The sequence below is a fragment of the Vidua chalybeata genome, chromosome 2 (assembly GCF_026979565.1).
Source record: "Vidua chalybeata isolate OUT-0048 chromosome 2, bVidCha1 merged haplotype, whole genome shotgun sequence".
NCBI lineage: Eukaryota > Metazoa > Chordata > Aves > Passeriformes > Viduidae > Vidua > Vidua chalybeata.
Window position 1 is genome coordinate 20,797,164 of NC_071531.1, and position 5,715 is coordinate 20,802,878.

A 5,715-nucleotide genomic window follows, 5' to 3' on the forward strand; every position below is an offset into this window, starting at 1 on the left:
CCATAATCAAAGGGTGGGTAAGAAAATTATCAGTTTTAACAGACAGACTAGAATGTGGATCTCTGTATGAAACCTATGTGTTTCATACATAATTTAGCAGATGCATTTTTCTTACACATATTCTTATATATATGAAAATACACTATTTCTGTAAGACTTTGGTGATTCAGTAATTTTTCTTTCTTCTTCTATATTTTTTTTATTTCTCCCCAAAGAATCTTTTTTTTACCAGCATTCTCCTTCTGGTGAAACAACCTTTCTAGCATTTCCCCTGAAGAGCTGTGCTTTATAGGACTAACAGTATCAAGCTGACTGTAGGCATGTATTACAAAGCTAGTCCTTTCAAAGACAGGATTTTATTTCCTAGTCTTGAAAATAATACATTTGATACATTTTTATTAATGGTCACAGTTTTTATTATTGACTCCTGATGACTTGTAAATTCTCAGGAATTGGAACACATTGCATTAGGTACTATAATGCCTCTCCTAACCTTATTGCAGTCTAAATAAACAGTGAAAGAACAAAAAACCAGAAGCTAAACACACTGAAAGGTTAGTTTTGTGGCATATAACACCATTCTAGAGGTATAAATTCAGGAAGGGAAATTGTAGGATGTGATTGTCTAAGTGCGTAAACAAAGAAAAAGGAGAAAAAGGGTATGCAAATTAATGAAGAAGTTATAGGGCAAAAATCTGTCAAAAAGGGTGGGGTGAATTCAAACCAAAGGTGCTCTGAGAAAAGAGATCGGGGGAAGGGGACTGAAATGCTTCAGGACAGAGTTGAGTGGCTCCTACCAGACCCCAGCCTTTAGGTCTCTGTTTTAGCTGACTGCATGCTCCTTCTCCTAGATTAAAGTGGGAAGAAAATACTTCTTTAACTATTCTGCTTTAGAATCTCCTCTGTGTCAAATCTTGTTTACTATGGTCTGTATATTAGTAGAGAAATAATTGAAGTTAGTACTCCTTAATGTTAATTAACTTTTTAATATTTTTTTTAAATCGTCAACCCTGCTAATGTTGAAAAACATGCTTGTAACCAGTATGTGGACTTGGTTCATTTGCAGAGTTGCAGATTAAGGATGACATATATTCACTGACACAGTTTCTGTTGTAGTTTATTTTCCCAGTGATCCATGTGAGTAAGGTCTCTGTAAGCATGAAGCGATACAATCATTAATAACTTTTGTAATCTTTGTAAATGATTCGTGGGTAAGGACAATTTATCCTGTATTTTGATTTGGTCAGAGTCTAGCAAGTGATGGCAATACATTTAATAGAAGAAATATAAACTCCACTTAAATGTTTCTGTGTTTTTAATGATGTCATGTCATGGGAAAATAACAATAACATGTGCATGAAAGAATGTTTACTTCAAGACACAATTGCAAAATATTATCTGCCTTCTTCATGATATTTGTTAAAGTCTTGAAAGAATTTGGCAATGACTGTTTTTTATATCTTTACAATCTAAATCAATATTTTTACCATCAAAGATAGTACATACATAATTTTTTTGTGCAACTTCATGATGAAGAATCTGATAGTATGAAAATACACATAGACACACATATATTTGTCTTGCACAAAATGTATAAATTAATGGCCATTTTGACTTCTAGTGGGAAATACTTCTTAGGTGAGTTAGTTACTTTTGAAAATGGGTCATATTTTGCTGAGATATTTCAGGACTTTTGAAAATTCTGCTCAGTAAAACAAGAACCCTAAGATACCCATCTAATTGAAATCACAGTTTTAAAAGAATAAAAATGTACATATCAAATTTAATGCATGACCAAGATCCCATCTGTACAGGTCTGTTTTCTAGTGTTGGAGATGTGAATTGGCCATTATGAAGGACTGGTCAGATCTCTTTCAGCTGCATTTTGAACTTGATGTTTTTTCGTACTTTTTCACACACATTTGCCAGACATATTTAATGTGCTGATTGGGTGTGTCTGCTAAGTTAATACACAAACTTTTATTGTTTATCTTATGTAACATAATATTGCTCATTTCATCTTTCAATAATGGTCTTGTTTGGGACTTAAATTACGTGAGTTACTCGCATAAAAAGAATTTAAAATTCATCCATCTGATGTATAGTGCGAATTTAAGAAATCATGGGGTTTTTGGATGAAATTATCCTTACCTCTGTGCACAGACTAATGTGGATTTTGAAACAGAACATGAATCACAAAATCACAGAATAATTTATGTTGTAAGAGACGTCTTGATGCAATTTAATTCGACTCCCCTCTTGAGGTGGATCAGGTTGATGAGGGCTTTTTCAAATGTTGAAATCTCCAAGGAGATAGATCCCATAGCTTCTCTAAGCAATCTGGGCCAGTGTTTGACCATTGTCACCATAAAAAATTTCCTTTTATTTTATCAGAATCTCCCTGCAGTAAGATTTGTCTATTGCACAGTCTGTTTCTCTTGAACACTAAATGTGTTGGGGGCGGTACTTGTGTGTTGAGGACAGATGTGTACAGCTGATGCGGATTAGACCACATTTGTTACATTCAGCCACCTTCTCCTGCAAAAGTAGGAGGTAGCCCTCAAACTTTGTTGTTGATGGGTCCTAGCCCATGCCAACTCTTGTCTAGTCCTTGGAATGGTTTGGGAGTAAAATGTGAAGGCCAAAAATATATACAGGACATACCAGAGATTCTGCTTGTTTAACAGTATGGATCAAGTTCCAGATCCTGGAACTGCTGAACTTAAATAACTTTTCCCTTGACACAATCTTCATTTTCCATGTTACATCATCAGTACCTCTTGGTGGAACATATTGTAGTTTGTAAGGCTTGGAGACTGGCTTTTCACTGAGGAAACTCTCGATCTGCAGGGTAAACTAATCCATTTTCGTCATAGAATCATCATAGAATCATAGAATAATTTGAGCTGGGAGAAACCTTCAAAGGTCATCTAGATGAATCACTCCACAATGAGTGTACACATTTTCCACTAGATCACAAAGCCTCATCCAACTTGACTCTGACTGTTTCCAGGAATGAGGTATCTGGGCAACCTTCTCTAGTTTCCTCACTGTAAAAAATTGTTTTCAAATTTCTTGTCTAAATCAACTCTGGTTTAAATCTATTACCCCTTGTCCTATTGCTATAAACCTTGCTAAAAATTTTGTCCCCATCTTTCCCATAAGCCCTGTTTAAGTACTGAAAAGCTGCAATAAGGTCTTCCCAAAGCCTTCTCTTCTCCAGTCTGAACAACCTCAGTTCAGCCTTTCCTCACAGGAGAAGGGCTCCTTTGGTCATTTTCGTGCTCCTCCTCTGAACTCACTCCACCAGGTCCCTGATTTCCCTGTGTTGGGAGCTCCTGGGCTAGATGCATGACTCCAGGTGGGGTCACATGGGAGTATAGCAGAGGGGGAACATCACCTCCCCCAACCTGCTGTCTGTGTTTCTTTTGATGCAGCCTGGCACATGATTGGCTTTCTGGGCTGCAAGTACATCTCTGCTGTCTTTCAAGCTCGCTCTTCTCAGCCACTGCTGCCTTTCCCCTGTATTTTGATCAGATCTTTTCAGTTTTCACAGAGACAGTTGCTGCAGCTGGGCTATGTTTTAAGCGTTTACACAGCTTTACCTATATCATCTGTCAGACACTGTTACATGTAGATGTAAAATGTTTACAAAACTATCCCTGCATAATGCTCTCTTCATGACCAGATGTGTGCACCGGATAAGGAGTTTGGAAGAAGTTTCATAACTGCCTCTTAGCACTTATCAAAATGTTTATTTTAATGTAAATCTTTGAGTATTGCCAAACATTAGTAGCTAAGAGTGGTCCAATCAACCAGACATGAATTGTTCTTTTTCAGAAAACAGCCTAAATGGTGCAACAAATTTTCCCGTAGTGAGTAATATGCCAATTTTAGCTGAAGCCTGGCTCTAAAGACAAAGGAACCATCACAAAAAAATGAGTGACTTAGATGTGTACTGTAATTTTAATTTCTTAAATTCTAGTCTAGTCAGCTCTTTAGATCTCAACTAAATGATTAGGTCATTCAAAGTCATTACAATCTGTAGCTTTTTGGTGACTGTTGTTACTGAAATGAACTAACAAAAATGATCTGTTTCCTATTAAGTTTATAACAATGAGAAAAATATCAGCTCATGCTTTCATTAGCAGTTTTATGGGACGCATACTTGAAGCAGAGCTCCTTTCTCAGAATAGACCTCATCTCAATTTTTGTCTATCTGCAAAACAGATCTTCAGACTTCCTCTCTCAATAATTTTCCCTTTAGGCCCCATTAGTAGACAATTCCAACAGCCTACAATGTATATATATCTGAATAGCTCAAAACATGTTATACTTCATTATCCATGGCACTTAAGTTTTATTTTTTTATTACACTGTTCCACGTGTTATCCATGTATTTCTCCAAGGAAAAGTCTATACCACTTGAACATGTATCAAACTTTTACAGATCTATCTGTTGCAGAGAATCTCTAGTCCCTTTCTGCTCAATGATTGGCCTCAAGTCTGAGGGCTGTACACAAGTGTGTGTAAACCCTTGAAACTTAGTGGCCATTTTGTTACAATGGGATTTCTTTATTCCAGCCTGATGGAATGCATTTTAATATAGTACTGGTGCATTAATAATAATTGCTGCAATATGTACAGTAAGTGTGCTTAAAATGTTACTTCAACTTCTAGGGTAAACTCTCTTTTATGAAGTCTGGCAAATATAATTTAGTATGCCAATTGGTAGTAGTTTTAACTCATAATGAACTTAATATATTTACATGTATACCTATGGGAAGATAAAATAATAAATAAATAAATAAATAAATAAATAAATAAATAAATATTACTCCCAATAACCACTGTTTGGATTGGTTGGTGAGCTTTTGGGTTCATCAGATATTAGACTGAAAACAAGCAGTTCTTCATACGTGCTCCTTTTGTTAAGAATCTTTGCTCTTCAAATATGCCCATTTGACCTATAGGTTTTATTTTCTTAAAAGCACCTTTGATCCTCAGTTGTTTAACTTCCTCAAACAGAATCCGAAGTAGCTGGCCAGCAAGAAGTCTGAGCCAAAAATTTCATCTATCAGTACATGTGCATGTGTATACATACATATATTTTAAAAAATCTCATATATATGCATATATTTGTATCTATTTGTCTATCTATCTATCTCCAAATATACGCATCAAAGAAAGGCTTTTGTTACTTAAGGTAGACTTTGGTTTTAATTTCTGTGTGTTCACTCACATCCACCTCAATTCAGCAAAACTAATTTCATTTCATCAGGTTTATTTTGATTTATACTGAAACAAACATAACAGAATTCTCTTAAATCTGTTATTTTGCCAGCAGAATCAGTTTACAATAACCGAGACATGAGGAAAGTAAATGCCTCAGTTATTACATGATGTATTGACTAGACTCCTGTTAGCATATTATGAACCATATTAACTGCTTTCTCATATGGATTTGGATAATCCAATATGGAAAGTAAATGTGTTTATGTTATAGCAAAAAAAAGTAAGCAAATGGCTATTTTTGCCTAGGATATAAGTTCGGTAAACAGGGTTGAATATGAATACCAACCAAAGCTTTGCACTAGAACTGTGTGGATGTCTTCACAGAAGAGATGGGTCTGTCCGGGCAAAAGAAACCAGAAAGGACAGAGGGTGTGGAAGTTTTACATGGTTTATTGCTTCTTTATTGTATAAATGGTGCTG